This window comes from Artemia sp. Qi Xiang Cuo, chromosome 15, assembly GCF_049724085.1.
Source record: "Artemia sp. Qi Xiang Cuo chromosome 15, ASM4972408v1, whole genome shotgun sequence".
In the NCBI taxonomy this organism is placed as follows: domain Eukaryota; kingdom Metazoa; phylum Arthropoda; class Branchiopoda; order Anostraca; family Artemiidae; genus Artemia; species Artemia sp. Qi Xiang Cuo.
This window is the reverse complement of record NC_142808.1, coordinates 49200771-49219796: the sequence shown is the minus strand read 5'-3', so window position 1 is coordinate 49219796 and position 19026 is coordinate 49200771. Positions and strand designations below refer to the sequence as shown.

General features: G+C 35.0%; 1 protein-coding gene and 1 non-coding gene across 2 annotated transcripts in view; both read left to right on the top strand.

Moving 5' to 3' along the window:
- Positions 1 to 19026, top strand: part of LOC148943776 (mitochondrial-processing peptidase subunit alpha-like) — a 78614-nt gene that overhangs the window by 19994 nt on the left and 39594 nt on the right.
- LOC148943777 (U4 spliceosomal RNA) lies at positions 5319 to 5459 on the top strand. Its single transcript, XR_016143034.1, has one exon. It is a non-coding gene; the product is annotated as a U4 spliceosomal RNA (small nuclear RNA).

Below are 19026 nucleotides of genomic sequence, written 5' to 3'. Positions count from 1 at the left end.
TTAACTGCTTTGCGGGCTACTTTTAAGGGTTCTTTTGCACCTCCCAGGAGGGGTCGCTTCTTCTCACTAGTTCTATGGTGTGGTCAGATATCCAGGCTCGCTGTTTTTGTTTTGTGTGGCCAAGCACCTCCTCAGCTACGTCATGTGTCGCAATTTTCATCTGCACCCATTCTTCATCGACGAGTGAGACACGATTCAAGGCTTGTAACCGGTCGCTTAGCTTTAACTCGAAGTCGGCTTTGATTTCTGGGTATCTTAGTTTCGAAACATCGAAGCGCTTCCCTGCCTTCTGTCGCTTCTGTCTACTAAGGCGGTGACGGACTTTGCAAGTGAGGAGATAGTGGTCGGATCCATTTAAAGATCCTGTGTCTGCTCCTCTGTATACCCGGGCATCTGTGCAGGAGCTCCTCCATCTTCTGCTGACTAAGATGTGGTCGATCTGGGCTGTTGTTACGCCGTCGTTTGAACGCCATGTAACGAGGTGGAGTCTCTTGTGCTCAAAGAGAGTGTTTGTGACGCAAAGGTTGTTGTATCTGGCTAGCTGTAAGAGCCTTTCTCCATTGATGCATCTACTACCAACGGTGTGGCGGCCAATAATTGCTGCTGTGTCAGGGTCTACTCTGCCAAGCCGGGCGTTCCAGTCTCCAGCTACAAAGAGTATGTCACGCCTTGGTGTCTTGTCAATGATTCGTTGTAGGTCATAATAAAAGGCATCTTTGACCGCGTGACAACTGTCCCTTATCGGAGCGTACACGGAGATTTTGGTTATGTGGCTAATGTGGCCTCTCAGTCTGATCGTGGCGATCCTTGGTGACACTGGCTCCCAAGAGGTGACGCATGATGCAGTAGGACCGTCTATTAGGAACCCAATTCCTTGCTGGCCGGAACCATCATTGGGACCCGAGTTATAGAAGTGGAATGAGTCAGATTCGGAAACGGTCAACTTTTTGGACAGAACATCATTAAGTCTCGTTTCTGACAGACAACAAACGTTGATTTTATACTTCTGCAGCTCCTTTGCAAGGAGCAGTTGCGTAGATTCCAGCTTTCAGCGGCGAACATTCCGCGCGCCAATATTCAGATGTTTTCTTGATCGGGCGGCATGCATACTTGTCGGGCCAGGCACCACCCTGACCTGGTCCACGTCGGCTACCACGAACGCCGTAGTAGAAATATCTCTCTGCATTTGATCTTCAATATCCATTGGTGTTTCATAGGAATTAACTTGACCAAAGGCTCCCCAGACCCTTGGCGCCCCGTTGCGATACGCCCTACCTTATGTTCTTCTATTATGTTTCTCTGACCCTTAATCCTAATGAAATATACAAAAGTAAAATAAAAATATAATGCTCTATAGAAACAAATTTGGGCTGTATGTTTGCACATTAGGGTGGTGGGGTGGTGGTGGTACAGTATAGCGGCTCTGCATGCCTAATGTGTTAGGTACAATTATTCTGCAGATTATGTAGTAAGAATTTTTTCTTTCTAACAATAACCAATTGTTTTCGGTCCGGCCTTGCCCAAAAATAACCGAAACTTTAAATAAAGGAATTTTTACGACAACTATTGTATCATAGAATTGATTTTGGCACTTTATGATATAAAAAAATGACACAAGAACTTTCAATTATCAATTGAGTAGGCCCTCCCAAGTTTCAAAGTTAGCCCCTTCTATTTAAGGTAGACGAAAAGAGTTTTTGGCGCTTTTCTGGCCCTGTTTTGACTGCATTTTGAGGGGAAGGATCATTTTTTGTCTTTTTTACTGGGGTCTCTTTAGTCCAAACTTTCATATAAGTTTCATGCCAGTCGAAAAAAGTCGGGTCTTTTTTTTGGCTGCTTTGTTAGAGGAAGAATTATTCCTTTGAATATTTTTTTTGTAAATTAGTCCTCTTGTCCCAAGGACATACGGCTACAAGTTTTATATGGATCAGGGATTTTTGTGCCTCATTTCCGGGCCCCTACTCCCTCCCCCTTACCACAACAAAATATTGATGGTCTTTTTGACCAAGAAAACAATCCCTGAAAGTTTCACGTCACTTGACTCTCAAGATCCATCATGTCTCCCTTCTTTTTGTTCACTATTAAACATATCCTTCAAAAAATGACATTTTGCATGCTTTATAGCCGTTATCCCAGGGGTTATGTCATCCCTGGGTGCAAATTGATCGATATTTTCAACTGTTCGGAACAAAACGGGCACCCCGAAACATTTATCAGATGTCCTAAGAGGTTGCAGAATGGCCAGATATAAAAAAGGCTCTAGAGCGGGGGCCGGTTGCTCTCAATTCACTTTTGACTTTTAAAAAAGGTACTAGAACTCCTAATTTCCGATTGAATAAGCATCCTCCGAAGTTACGACCACAGGGGGGTGTTAGGTGGGGCTATCTCCCCTCCTATACAAAATAAATTCGGCTCATTTCAGGGTTTAGTTTTACTTTTTATTTTCATAATAAATTCGTTGGCCAGAAATATTCCCAAAAATCAAGAGAGATTAGACACATATTTCCAACTTCCTTTCCCCTTTCCGTAGAAGGGTAGTATCATCTCGCAGCACCATTATTTGGGCTCAGTCGGAATGAAGAGATATGCAAGATTGTTTCTTATCCCCCTTCCCTCATGCCTTTTTCTATATTTATGTGAAGACTCATGGAGATCTAGACAATTGAACATTTAAATGCACTGTTTTTGGCATCTTAGTAGCCTCCCTACCCAATAACCCAGCCCTTCATATTAGCTGATGGACAGTTATACGCTTTTCTTCGTTCTTTTTTGTTTCTCTTTATTTCTCTTTTGCTGATCAATTTCCAGGAGAATTTTTCCAGGGGGGAATGTCGGTGGGGATGGTAATTTTCTGTGGGTGAAAATTTCAGGGGAGTTTGCGAAGGGGAATAAGCCAGACCCTGTGAAAAGAGGCGGATGACTTGATTAGCTCAACGAAGGTAGTGTCAATGTTATTGGCTTTTGGTACCTATATTGCCCCGATTACATCACACTAGTTAGTAACTCCTTATTTAGTCAAAAAAGTGGTTTTACTTGTCTGAAGAAGCGCTCGAAGTAGCTACTTTGCATTCTTCTGGAAAATATTTATATTTGTGATTATCCGCGATGACCTTGGGACCACATGGGATTGTCTTCTCTTATACAAGACACCTCTAGGTACCAAATTGTTCGTGGAAACGAACTGTAAGTGATGAGCGACTCTGCCCAATAGTGACCAAAACTTTCCAAAAAGGAATTTTGATAACATTTATTGCATCAAAGAATTAATTTTGGCACTTGTATGATGTACCCTCTGCATCCCAAGAAGTGAAGTTAGGTTAATCCTAATAAAATATACCCAAGTATGATAAAAATATAATACTTTGGAAACAAACTTGGGCTATATGTTTGCACTTTAGGGGGGAGGGGTAAAGTAAAGCGAGTCTGCATTCAAAATGTCTTAGCTACAATCATTCTGATATTATGAAATAAGAATTGTTGTCTGACTTCGCACTGTCCAGATTCTTTACCCCTACCCCACCCCACCCCCCCTAATCTGCAATTATATAGCCCAAATTATATATTTCCCGTCTATTTTGTCACTTCTCTTTGCCTGTCCTTACGCTTTGCTGAAAGAAACTAGCGAAAGAAACTGGTTTACAGTGCGTCAATACATGAACAACTGAGCTGCAGGGGTATATCGTACATAATGTTTTACTGCTGATTTCATATATATAAAATTCATTACGTTTATTGTTACCCACAAAAAGCTACAAACCTGAGAAAATTTGCCTTAATTTCGAAAAAGGGAGGAAATACCCCCAAAATGTCTAGCAATTTTAATGAAAATCATACCGTCAGATCATACAGCTCCTATTTTTAAGATCTGGAATTTCGTTTTTTTTTTGTCAGAAGAAACATAACGGGCGTCTTTATTTGTTTTGCTTTTCCAGAGTGGATAATATGGAACCAAGTTTTGTCCTATTTTAAGATGGAAGGGTTTATATATCAACTATAAACATAACGAAATCTTAAGTAAAGCTATTTTAGGTAAATAATCACCGCATCAGGTGTAAATATAAATCAACTTACGAAAGGTGGCGAGAATTAATTACCAAAAACAAAACAAGAAACGAAAAAAAATAAATAAAAAACAATTCAGTACCTCCCATCATCAATCCATAAAACCAATGACCTTAGAAGGTTGAGATAATTTCATTCAAAGAGGAATTAAAAATTCTACTAACTTTTTTAAGTGACCAAAAAATTAGAGGCAACTAGCCCCCTTTTTTTCCCACAGAGATCTGATGAAAATTTTTAGAGGCTCATTCGATTTAGGATAGTTGAAAGGTCCGATAACTATGCCTCTGGGGATAACCCCTCAGCCCTTGGGGAAAGGACTGCAATTTGCTATTGTTTACGTATACTATTTGTTATTATTTGTTATTAGGAATTACATGGAATTTTTTGCAGGGAATTGTCTGCAGTGGGGGGGGCTCACTTTTGAAGGAGCACGTTAGGAGGAAAAGAATTCAATGGCGATCCCTCCAGAATTTCTAGGCTTTTACATACTTTTTTTGGTATTTTTTCAATAATTACATATATTTTAATGCTATTTGCCTGAACTCATATTCTGTTTGCCTAAAGTAATATTCTGTAGAATTTCTAGCTTTTAGCGCAGGATTCTTATGTCATTACCTCCGCTATTTGTAGCCATGTACCTTTTATTAGCTCTTAAATCACCTATGCATATAAATTATTAACTAAATTTAAAATTTGGCAAAGAAAGCTCTAAATCCAAAATGAAAAACATTCTGACATTCTATCTGAAATTAGTTATCCCCTTTGTTCCCTTATCCTTTTAATTTGGCGTGATGCATCAATAGATTAGAAGCATTAGCATCGAGTGAGAAGTCCCTAGTATTTTCTGTCATTTACTTGAAAAAAATCGTGAAAATTCATTTATTTTATTTCTTATAATAATTCCTAGATCCCAAATGAAAAATTAACTGACCTTCTATCCCTAATTGTATGTCCCTTATGTTCCCTAATCCATTTAATTTGGAATGTTCCATAAATAGGTTTTACAATATCGAGTGAGAGGCCCCTAGTATTTTTACTCATTTACTTGCAAAAAACTCGCGAATGTTTATTACTACTTTACTTTGACGATAATTGAAGAAACTAGATAGTAAGTTAAATTCTTTAGTTTTCAATCTACCTGGAAATCACATTTTAATTATTCTAGTTTCATATTTGAGCTTCAGAAATCAGAAACAATTTAAATATCCTTTTCTTAGTCAAAGTGCTTTTATTCATGAGCATTTCTAGGTACAGTTAGCTTTGCGCAGTGGCAATATCGTAACCGATGAGGTTTATCCGAGGTGCGATTATTGCTAGTTGAAAACTTTACCCAATACCCCGCCTAGATGACGTGAAATACCGTCAGCTAAGGCAATTTTTGAAGAACCCTTTTGGGCTCAACAAAACATTGTATGCCAGTTTGACTCTTTATTCTTCTATATTTGATGAATACTTCTAGCTAAGTAATACATTGTTTAAAAGGAATTAAGGATTTACATTATTATAGTAAGTTAAATACATTTCACCGGTTGGCAACTAAGGTTACGCCCGTATCAATTTTGGTATGTTTTAAATAAAACGGTATGTTACGCAATTGAATAATGATGGTTTTACATTTTCTGAGTAATCTGTTTTTTACCCCGTGAAAAAATCCGCTGTTCCAATTTTAATTACACTGACATGAGTGTCGACATTTTTTCTGATCGCCGTTATTTAATCTTATCAAACAAATCACTCAGTTCTTAGGAGGAGAAAATACCCACTTCGATTACTCGCATAGTAAGTTAAGATAACATCGTCTCTCATGAGCATACGATTATCAGTTGTTTAGTGACAAGTGACAATAGTCAGTTAGTCACCTCATCAATTTCATCAGTTGACTTTGAATCTTGTTCCGTCAACAGTCATGCTAAAATTATATGGAGGAGTTAGTTTCATTAGTTAATGCGAATGAAATAAAACAAAATATGATGAAAATATAAAAATTTAGAACCAAATTTGGCTATATATTTGCACATTAGGGGGGTAAAGCATAGTATATTTTAAATACGTAACCTAATCTAGGTACCCCCCACCCCCGAAACCCCAAAAAACAATAGTTTAGATCACAGTATATATAATAGCAGTTTGATCTTTCCCTATCTCACCCATTATAAAAAACCGGACCGAGGTGCGATTGCTCCAAAGAATGTATAAACCGGTATAAACATAAGCGACATTAGATCTTTTCACGGGTAGACAAGTCAGATCTCTCTTGAACGCGAAACTTGGCTTCAACGTTGGAACACTAAATTTTGAAGAAACTAATTTTAAATTAATTTATTCCAATACATATATGAAAATCAGTAATTAGTAGTGCAATGTTATTATTAGATGTTTTTAGGAATTACAATTAGGTTTCGAAGTCTCAAGTTGGTTTCAAAGGCATTTTGAGAAAGTTTCTGCCAAAATACCTGTTCCAGGGTAATTGGACCGCTGATGGCAGATCAAATGAGAGGAGCTGTTTGTACGCGGCGATATATATATATATATATATATATATATATATATATATATATATATATATATATATATATATATATATATATATATATATATATATATATATATATATATATATATATATATATATATATATATATATATATATATATATATATATATACTATGAAAACTTTACGAAAAAGAAAGTTTTTTTAAAAGAAAAGTAAAGGCCATATTAAACTTAAGATCAGTAGAAATAGAAGCCTACAATAACTCAAACTCAAAACGACCAGATATTATTATTAAAAAATAAAATTTTATTCTTTAAAATTTTGGATCTGCGACTAAAATGTGTGATGTCCTTCAATTTTCTGAAAACTCCCTAAGAATTTTACGAAAAACACTTCTTAACAGACGTTTGGTATTTTCTTGGATAAGGCTATTGTGGCAACTTTTACCTCAACAATCAATAATTAGAACCCAAATCCTAACATTGGTCTCAATCAGGAACCCTTATCGCTATCTAAATTCACAAAGTGCAAAGATTTTCAAAGAGAGGTGTTTATTGTTTAAGTTCAGGAAAAGTCTGCCCGTTTCATACGAAAACATTGATTAAAAACGAAACTAGTCTTATCTAGAAAATAAATATCGTAGAAAATAAATATCACGACGTGAAAAAAAATGATAAACAATCCAGTGGCGGATCCAGAGGGTCGAGGGGTGCCCCCCGCCCTAAAGTAGTCGAAAGTAGTGTAATTTACCTAATTAACGCAAGTTTGCATTAATTAAACTTGCTCCTAACTTTAGTTTATCGGATCAACACTTGCAAACCACTTGGCCGGCTCACCAAGTTTTTTTCTGCTTTCGCAATTACGAATAATGCACTTTGTAACCATTTCTCATTAATTGACGCATACACACTAACCCATAAGCGCAGAAATAAGTGGGAGGAGCTTTTGTTCGCACCGAGAATGAAAAGCCAGAAATCATCTGCGGCAAACTTACTGCCTAATTATATAAACTGTGGTTTAGATATTTTAAACGCAATGACAAGCCACACTTTGCGATCCAATTCTCTACTGACTGATACCCGTTTGACTAGTTTGCTTTAGCATCTTTCTTGCGTTTGTATCAGCTAATTGACTAGTACCGATGATATATGTATTATTCTTTCCATAACAACCTCCCCCCCTTTTTATTGGTTTGACATAAAATCAGGTTATATACAAAAGTTGCTCTTTTTATATGGGATTATGAACAGCTGGTATTGAGAAAATATATGAAACTGTAAAAATGAGCCATTTTTGGTTACATCTAAGCATTGAGGAGGGAGTTGGGTTAGTTGAGCTAGAATTTTCGATTTTATGCTAAACTACTCCCAAATATCATGGTCACTTTTTTGAAATTATACCCCCCTCCCCATCTGCGGTCCCATATATAACTGTATAAATACATTTCATCGTTTTGTCGAATCTTGTGATGACATTCTTTCGTGTTCTTTCATATTGTAAAGTAAGAATTCTATTGGCTGATTTTTTTAATATATTCCTAGGGCTATATCCCGGACCATCATGGGGGGGGGGGGGGTGTGTATTTTCAGAAAAGAGGCCATGATATTTGGAAATAGTATAAAATAAGTAATTCAATGGTACTGTTTGTGTGTTTAGCAGTAGTAAGTCATATAAAGGTTTCAATCCTACGCCTGAGGCATGAATATGCGTGTAGTTTAACCGGTATATTGGCTTACCACGGGTCAGTCACCTATTACTACGAACGGTAGTCTATTTCGTGATATACATGTTTTGTTTTTTTTTATGGTAAATCCGTGCCAGAAAAACCGGTGTGTCTTTTTTAGCTGCCAATATAATCAATTATTTTATTCCAGTTTTTCTAAACCAGTATTGTCTATAACTTAATTTACGTAGACAATGAACGATATTAATTAATGTTTTGAATAATAGGAGTGTGAATGATTCTAATTAGTGATTGGATTGTATGACGGTGGAGAAAAAAAGGATTAAGCTGATTAACAGTCAAGGTAACCCCGAAGGGGTTGTTAACTCAGGTAATTTGTTACTTGACCTAGCTTTACCTCTCCGATGTGGTCTGTATAATACACAAGTAACGTTTTAGAAGTATTGCCAATTTAAAATAGGATCTAATGGTCCCTTCGTCCCCCCATTTCTGAGGGGCAGGGGAGGATCGGAGAGGGGGAGGGGGAGTCAATTTTGGAGGTATAACAAGTACCTTTCATTGCGATCGTAGCTCTATGTTGGCTCGTTTTTAATAATTCAGCTTGTCTATTCATTTGTATTAAATAAAAATCTTGAATCTGGAAAATGAAAAAATAAGTATTTAAACAAAATGTACGATGTTGCTAATTAAAGAATAGTAGACTACACTCAGAATTGTTTGCATGAGGGTTCAGTTAAAGATTGTTCACTTGCACGAGGGTTCAGATGCATGGGGATTCACTTGCCCTGGGTTCAGTTACACGGGGATTCAGTTACAATGGAACCCACACAAAAACAATGGGGCACACACAAAAGCCAAAAAATGAAAAATAAGTATTTAAACAAAATGTACGATGCTGCTAATTAAGGAATAGTAGGCTACACTCAGAATTGTTTGCATGAGGGTTCAGTTAAAGAGGTCTCACTTGCATGAGGGTTCAGATGCATGGGGGTTCACTTGCTTGGGGTCCAGTTATATTCGGATTCAGTTACATGGGGATTAGTTAAATGCGGTTGAGTTGCATAGTCTCATTGGAAAAATTGGAGGTCATACTTAAACAGTTCTATTAAGAGCTATTTTAATGGAAATGGTTCATTTTTGAATTGAAACTATGCTTTTCTCACTGAAGATACAAATTTGAATCAGAAAATGTGAAAATGTACACAATTGAAACAGAGAAGTGTGTTTTGACGATATTTTCTATAATTTAGTCTGAAAAATAGGAGTTCACGCTTAAAAAGTTCTATTAAGAGCTATTTTTATGGAAATGGTTCATTTTTGAACCAAAACCACGCTTTTGAGGGTAGAAGAGGGGGAGGGGGAGTCAATTTTGGTGATTTCTGATAATAAGTACCATTCATTGCGATCGTAGCTCTATGTTGGCTCGTTTTAAATACTTCAGCTTGTCTATTCAATTGTGTTAAATAAAAATCTTGAATCTGGAAAATGAAAAAATAAGTATTTAAACAAAATGTACGATGCTGCTAATTAAAGAATAGTAGGCTACACTCAGAATTGTTTGCATGAGGGTTCAGTTAAAGAGGTCTCACTTGCACGAGGGTTCAGATGTATGGTGGTTCACTTGCTTGGGGTTCAGTTACACGGGGATTCAGTTACAATGGAACCCACACAAAAACAATGGTGCACACACAAAAGCCAAAAAATGAAAAAATAAGTATTTAAACAAAATGTACGATGCTGCTAATTAAGGAATAGTAGGCTACACTCAGAATTGTTTGCGTGGGGGTTCAGTTAAAGAGGTCTCACTTGCACGAGGGTTCAGATGCATGGGGGTTCACTTGCTTGGGGTTCAGTTACATGCAGATTCAATTACATGGAGATTAGTTAAATACGGTTGAGTTGCACAGTCTTATTGGAAAAAATTGGAGGGCATTCTTAAACAGTTCTATTAAGAGCTATTTTTATGGAAATGGTTCATTTTTGAATTGAAACTATGCTTTTCTGACTGAAGATACACATTTGAATCAGAAAATGTGAATAATGTACACAATTGAAACAGAGAAGTGTGTTTTGACGATATTTTCTATAATTTCGTCTGAAAAATAGGAGTTCAAGCTTAAAAAGTTCTATTAAGAGCTATTTTTATGGAAATGGTTCATTTTTGAACCAAAACCACGCCTTTCTGACTGAAAATATACATTATAATCAGAGAATCATGTATTGAAGATATTTCCTATAATTTCGTCTGAAAAATAGGAGTTCACGCTTAAAAAGTTCTATTAAGAGCTATTTTTATGGAAATGGTTCATGTCTTTAGCAAAGTTAGCCGTAGCTAGTTGAAACTCTGCATAAATATCTTAATTTTTTTTAGCCTAATTGCGTAGGTACTAAAGGAACATTGAACATTTTTTCTGATTTTTTGTGTTTTCGCAAGAAAATATCTTGTCCTTAACAAACTGCGCCATAGCTAGCATAAAAACTATATAAATATATTCATTTTTAGACTACTTGCGTAGTTACTAAGTGAACATTGAACTGTTTTTCTAATTTTGTGTGTTTTCGCAAGAAAATAGATGGTCTTTACTGAACTTAGCCATAGTTAGTTGAAACTCTGCATAAATATCTTAATTTTTAGCCTAACTGATAAGGTGCTAAATGAACATTGAACATTTTTTCTGATTTTGTGTGTTTTCACAAGAAAATAGCTGGGTAAAAACAAATCCTCTTGATATCATTTGAAGAAATCGTTACATAAATTTTTTTTTTTTTTTTTTGTACGTATCTTAAAATGAAAAAATATGCTTACGGCTCTAACAATTTTGCTCTATGATAAGTCAGAGACACGATGTGGCTTTCCCACTGGTATTCTATGTCCGGTTATCGACACTACCTAGTCTATTGCATGCATTAAATCAGTATTTATTACGCAGTGGAACGATAAACACCTAAGTCATATCTTAAAAAAAAGTGAAGATGGAGCATTTTAATAAAGTGTGTTCACATAACAAGGTTATTGTAGCATTGAAAACCGACAAGGAGAATTATTTCAACTATGAAACAAGTACAGGTTGAAGCACTATTTGCAATGTCTACGTACATTTTTATAACAGTAAGGAATTCCATTTCTTTGAAGAAGCGCTAAAATTTCACTTTTCCATCGGTTGTTAACTGAAATTAATATCCGAAGAGATTATTTTGCTCAAGGAGAATATCTGCTTAAAATAATCGTTCATGATCGAGGACAACTCCTTGCTACTGTGGCAGGTCAACTCCTTGCTACTCCTTGCTACATATCCGATAAAGGATGTTGATAATGAATTTATTCATTCTGATACCTAGATTTTGTCAATGTTATCCCATGTGTCTGACAATAGATGTATGCAAATTCCTTTTCTTACATCTCCAATGTTTTAATAGAGATTCTAAACGTTTGATATGCTAGCTTAGCTTACTCTAAAAATAATGAACACATAACAATGTAATATTTTTAATGAAATAATGCTATGTAGAATATTAATACAAAAATATATTATGATACATTATTAATATCAATGATTAAATTTGGACATATTGAATCTGTTCCAAAAAGTAGTTCATTATGTTCTCTCTTGATATTGTATCTATTGTTTTGTCTTAGTTTGTAATCAGTAGAATAATCATTATTCCGTTTCGAGTCCTACACAGTTTTTACTGGTGTCTCATCAACATGCTCAATATGCTTTTCGTCTTTGATATTATTAGATTCATTGACTGTTTGATCAATGGCAGTAACGTTTGCTGGTGCTTTTTTTTCATCGATTCATGTTTATATTCCATAGTGACATTTTCTGAAAATGCCCTTTTTATTTATCTGTCAATTTAACTGTCTATTATCACATTATTTTTACACAGGTAACAGTTTCGGCACGTAGACATGATATGGTTTACGATATTAGTAGAAGAGTAGGCCTTTCTTTTATTGACCTTCCGTTGAATGCTAATACCCGAAAGCTGACGATTGGATATATCAGTAGGTAATGTGTTACCTGCAACAGTAGCAAAGAGTTGTCCTCTATCATCAATGATTATTTTAATATAGGCATTCTCTGAGTATAATCATCTCTGGAGATCTCAATCTCGCATAACCACCAACATAAGAGTTGAATTTTTTCAGTATTCCAAAGAAATTTAATTCCTTACTGTCATGACAATGCTTGCATACATTTCCAATAGTGCTACCACTTGTACTTGTTTCATAGTTCAAATACTTCTCCTTGTCGGCATTCAATGCTACAATAACCTTGTTATGTGAACACACTTTATTAAAATGCTCCATCTTCACTTTTTTTAAGATATGACTTATGTGTTTATCGTTCCACTGCGTAATAAATACTGATTTAATACATGCAATAGACTGGGTAGTGTCGATAACCGGACATAGAATACCAGTGGGAAAGCCACATCGTGTCTCTGACCAATCATAGAGCACAATTGTTAGAGCCGTAAGCATATTTTGTCATTTTAAGATACGTACAAAAAAAATAAACAAAAATTTTATGTAATGATTTCTTCAAATAATATCAAGAGGATTTGTTTTTACCCAGCTATTTTCTTGCGAAAACACACAAAATCAGAAAAAATGTTCAATGTTCCTTTAGTACCTACGCAATTAGGCTAAAAAATGAATATATTTATGTAGAGTTTCAACTAGCTATGGCTAAGTTTACTAAAGACCAGATATTTTCTTGCGAAAACATATAAACTCAGAAAATATGTTCAATATTCCTTTAGTACCTACGCAATTATGCTAAAAATGAAGATAATTATGCATAATTTCAACTAGCTATGGCTAAGTTTGCTAAAGACAAGTTATTTTATTGCGAAAACACAAAATATCAGAAAAAATGTTCAGTTGTTCTTTAGTACCTATACAATTAGGCTAAAAATGAAGATATTTATTCAAAGTTTCAACAATCTATGGCTGACTTTCCTAAAGACATGAAACATTTCCATTCATATAGCTCTTAACGGAAATTCTTCAGCGTGAACTGCTTTTGAGACGAGATTATAGTAAATATATTCAATGAATAATTCTATGTATCTATTCAATATTTTAAATCAGAAAAGCGTGGTTTTTGTTCAAAAATGAACCATTTCCATAAAAATAGCTCTTAATAAAACTTTTTAAGCGTGAACTCCTATTTTTCAGACGAAATTATAGAAAATATCGTCAAAACACACTTCTCTGTTTCAATTGTGTACATTTTCACATTTTCTGATTCAAATGTTTATCTTCAGTCAGAAGAGCATAGCTTCAATTCAAAAATGAACCATTTCCATAAAAATAGCTCTTAATAGAACTGTTTAAGTGTGACCTCCAATTTCTTCTAATGAGACTATGCAACTCAATCGCATTTAACTAATCCCCATGTAACTGAATCCCAAGCAAGTGAACCCCCATGCATCTGAACCCTCGTGCAAGTGAGACCTCTTTAACTGAACCCCCACGCAAACAATTCTGAGTGTAGCCTACTATTCTTTAATTAGCAGCATCGTACATTTTGTTTAAATACTTATTTTTCATTTTTTGGCTTTTGTGTGCGCGCCATTGTTTTTTTGTGGGTTCCATTGTAACTGAATCCCCGTGTAACTGAACCCCAGGCATGTGAACCCCCATGCTTCTGAACCCTCTTGCAAGTGAGCCCTCTTTAACTGAACTCTCATGCAAACAATTCTGAGTGTAGCCTACTATTCTTTAATTAGCAACATCGTACATTTTGTTTAAATACTTATTTTTTCATTTTCCAGATTCAAGATTTTTATTTAACACAAATGAATAGACAAGCTGAAGTATTTAAAACGAGCCAACATAGAGCTACTATCTCAATGAATGGTACTTGTTATACCTCCAAAATTGACTCTCCCTCCCCCTCTCCTACCCTCCCCTGCCCCTCAGAAATGGGGAAACGAAGGGAACGTTAGATCCTATTTTAAATTGACAATACTTTTCAAACGTTACTTGTGTATTATACAGACCACATCGGAGAGGTAAAACTAGGTCAAGTAACAACTTACCTGAGTTAACAACCCCTTCGGGGTTACCTTAACTGTTAATCAGTTTAATCCTTTTTTTCTCCACCGTCATATAATCCAATCACTAATTAGAATCATTCACACTCCTATTATTCAAAACATTAATTAATATCGTTCATTGTCTACGTAAATTAAGTTATAGACAATACTGGTTTAGAAAAACTGGAATAAAATAATTGATTATATTGGCAGCTAAACAAGACACGCCGGTTTTTCTGGCACGGATTTACCATAAAAAAAAACATGTATATCACGAAATAGAATACCGTTCGTAGTAATAGGTGACTGACCCGTGGTAAGCCAATATACCGGTTAAACTACACGCATATTCATGCCTCAGGTGTAGGACTGAAACCTTTATATGACTTACTACTTTTAGCATGTTTTCTTCAGAAAAGGACAATCACTAAATATTTGGCTTTAGAAAACGACAACTAGACTAATGCCCATTTTTATGAAGAAGATAAACAGTCTTCTATCTGTATAGGGTAGGCTTATAGTTTTCTTAAAAACTGATTCATAGGGACCGTGCAGGCTGGACTGGGGCCCCAACCCCCTGAAAACGTAAATTTTTCGGCATTTCTTTATTAAATTATAGGTTTTTTATTATCCCCATTAAATTTTTTTATTAAATCATTTTCGGTTCATGTTTATTAACTCACTGATCTTTTTGTTCCATCTTCCTTTTATTTCTTTGTCACACAATTTTTTTTTAATTTGTGAACTGTTTTTCAACCACTTGCGACTGTTCAGTTAGTTCCCACTTTTATCAGTGTTGCACAACGGTAAGAGCATATCCCGAGGCTTTGTTAACTTAGGTTGTAATCTTGGATGAGACATTATATTTTTTTTAATTTGAAAATTAAAAATTTGAAAACATTAAATATAAGTGAAAATTCGGGGCAAAAAATCGATTCGTTTTCGCATAAGTTGATCTTTTTGATTTTTTTTTCCTCAACTCATCGACTTTTTCAGTTTATGCATTAAAAACCTAGATAAATTTTGTGTTTATGTTATGTAAAACCCAATGCTTTTTGTGCCCCTCATGTTCGCTTATATTCATATATTCTTGAGAAAAAAAAATCTACTTTTTAGTTCATTTTGAAAATGAGTTTAATTTTTTTATTGTTTGACCTCCTCCCCTAAAAATTCTTTGTACGTGTCTGGACTTGTGAGATCCATCCAAACAGCTTTAGGGTAACATTCTTAGAGTGGAATTGTCTGAATTCTTCCTTTATTTCTTAATTACTTTTGTTTGGGAGCACAGTCACGATTCAAACTAAAAACAAAAAAATGCAAATTATGTCAAATAATTGTCGTTTTATATAGTAATTGAAGGCAACACTTGAAATATTTTTTTTCGATAAAAAAAAAAAAAAAAAAAAACTCTGTCATTCGGTATTGCTTAGATCTTCATGTTGGAACGATGCAAATTTGAAGCTAGAGGTGCTGAGACTGAGACCAAGCAAATCTAAAATGTTAGACGGGAAGTGAGCGATTAAAATGATTTTTTGGGTCTTTTTTAAGAAGCTAGATTTATTAAGATCGTTTTTATTGAAATTTAAAAATAAAAAAATCTAGTTGGTTTTCTTCTTTTCTTCAAAACTCCAAAGTGTCCCGTGTTTATAGATTTTTATTTTATTTAGTACGTATTACTCATCAAATTTTGGCTCAACTCACCAAAAATTGCAATTACAAATAACAACAACACGATAAGCAAAATAGAAGTCTGGGGTTTTATACACGCATCGGGGGGGGATGTCTTTCTGTTGTGCAGGTAAACTGGAAGCAGCATTTACAGTTGAATAAATAGGAATTTCCTGAAGGTTAAGAAGCATGAATCGTTATTATTGTATACTTTTTAGGCACCTTTTAAAAGTTGGAAGGAGGATTTTTAATGAGATTACGTAAAAATATATGTTTCAAATTATACAGGCAACAAATGTCCCATCCCCTCTTTAAGTACCACTCTTGATAGCGAAATTAAGGCACCCTGGCTTGAAAGGCTTTCCTGTCAAAAGTTACGTTTTTAAGAGTTGGACGTTACGAAATTCTTTTGGTCTGGTGGCAACCCTGGCGGTAACTTCGCTCTGAGATTTATGATATGTATAGTAACGGTTTAATTGGGTCCATTGCAACCAAGGCTGCCACCTCTTGTGAAACTGTTTCTAGTGATAATTTATTTTGCCTAGTGCTTTTTTCCTAAATATAGTGATTTTTCAAAATATAATGTGTAGATTCATGATGCAATCGAAAAAATCATACAAGAAGCTAATTGATAAAAAAAAACTGCAAATTAGTGATTCACTATACTTCCTATTATGTTGCAGATTACCATTTATGCAAATATACTGCCTTTGAAATTCCTCACCATATGTCGATATCAGATATAGACCTCAGAGCGTTATTATCAAGGTAAAAGGCGAACCTAATTAATTGCAAAAATGTTTTATGCTTCCAATTTCGCAACATTTGCTCAGGTCGAATTTTTGTCTTCATTTTTATGGTTTGTTTTTTCTATAATCTGTCAGTTCTAAATTAGATTTTCTTCTGTTAAAACCTTTGAAAGTGGAGTGAATGGTGGATATGAATACACCCTCTACACCCGGAAATAGAACAGAAATGGAGTGATTGAATGCTAAGAAGGTAGGTATAGATTAAATATAATTTTCTAAATGAAAAAAAAATCATTGAAAAAGAATATAGAACTTAGTTCTTTTTACAACAGAATTTGTAATATAACTAGATAGATTAAATCGATTAGTAGTATGTACATATTGAATTTGCTTGCGCCCCTAGGAATTTCAACGTTATTTGCTTGCGCCTCTACACCTTTTCAAAGAGAGTGACTATCCCCATGCATATAGGTAATACTTCTACAAGACATTACACCTTTTCAAAGAGATTCAGAGCTCCCTCAAATAATGGAATTTGAGGGTCGATAAAGTGAAATTATGTCACTATTCTAGTTTCTCTAAACCAGTATTGCCTATAACTTAATTTACGTAGACAATGAGCGATATTAATTAATGTTTTGAATAATAGGAGTGTGAATGATTTTAATTAGTTATTGGATTGGATGAAGGTGGAGAAAAAAAAGGATTATGAAATTATGTCACTATTCTAGTTGTTCTAAACCAGTATTGCCTATAACTTAATTTACGTTGACAATGAACGATATTAATTAATGTTTTGAATAATAGGAGTGTGAATGATTCTAATTAGTGATTGGATTGTATGAAGGTGGAGAAAAAAAGGATTATGAAATTATGTCACTATTCTAGTTTTTCTAAACCAGTATTGCCTAAAGCTTAATTTACGTAGACAATGAACAATATTAATTAATGTTTTGAATAATAGGATTGTGAATGATTCTAGTTAGTGATTGGATTGTATCAGTGGAGAAAAAAACGATTAAACTGATTAGCAGTTAAGGTAACCCCGAAGGAGTTGTTAACTCAGGTAATTTGTTATACATTTGAAACATCATCGGTCTATGAAAATGACTAACGATGATAGAATGACATTGTGACTTGACCTAGCTTTACCTTTCCGATGTGGTCTGTATAATACACAAGTGATGTTTGATAAGTATTGTCAATTTAAAATAGGATCTAACGCTCCCTTCGGTCCCACCATTTCTTTGGGCAGGGGAGGGGAGGGGTAAATTTTGTAGGAAAACAAAAAATACACCTACTCGAAAATAACCTGTATCTGCCTAAAGGTGAAGGCTAAAAGACCCTTCGTTCCCAAATTTCTGTGGGCAGGGGAGGTGAGGGGTCAATTTTGGAGGGAAAACCAAAAATAATCAAAATCGAAACTACACGGGATCTGCCTCAAGGAGAAGGCTCAAAGACACTTAGTTCCCACATTACTGAGGGCAGAGGCGGGGGGGGAGGAGTCAATTTCAGAGCGAAAACTAAAAATACTCAGAATTGAAAATAAACAGGATCTATCTCATGGGCAAAGCTCAGTGGTCCTTCGTTCCTCCATTTCTGATGGGCAGGTGTGAGAGGGGTCAATTTTGGAGGGAATACCAAAAATACTCAGAATCGAAAATAAACGGGATCTGCCTCAAGGGGAAGGCTCAAAGACCCTTCGGTCCCACATTTCTGAGGGCAGAGGGGGAGAGGGGGAAGTCAATTTCAGAGGGAAAACCAAAAATACTCAGAATCGTAAACAAACAGGATCTGTCTCATGGGCAAAGCTCAGTTGATTTTTTGTCGTGTTCCTTAGGTAATAAAGGAATATTTAGTTTTTTTTTATGTCTAATGTTAGTGTTTTCTTTAGAAAATGGCCCATCTGTTTCAAAAATATACTTAGATATTCAAAACTGCGAATAAATACTTGATTTTTTGTCATTTTAGTTAGGTAATAATTGAAAATTCAGTATTTTTTGTAATATAAGTGTTTTCTTAAGAAAATGTCACATCTTTAACAAATATAGCCTTATCTAGTTAAAACTGCGCATAAATTCTTGATTTTTTGTCGTGTTACTTAGGTAATAATGTGACATTTCGTAATTTTTTGTTCTAATGTAAGTGTTTTCTTAAGAAAATGGCACATCTTGAACAAATATAGCCGTATCTAGTTAAAACACCGAATAAATACTTTATTTTTTGTCGTTTTACTTAGGTAATAATGGTACATTCAGTATTTTTTCTAATGTAAGTGTTTTCTTAAGAAAATGGCCCATCTTTAACAAATATAGCC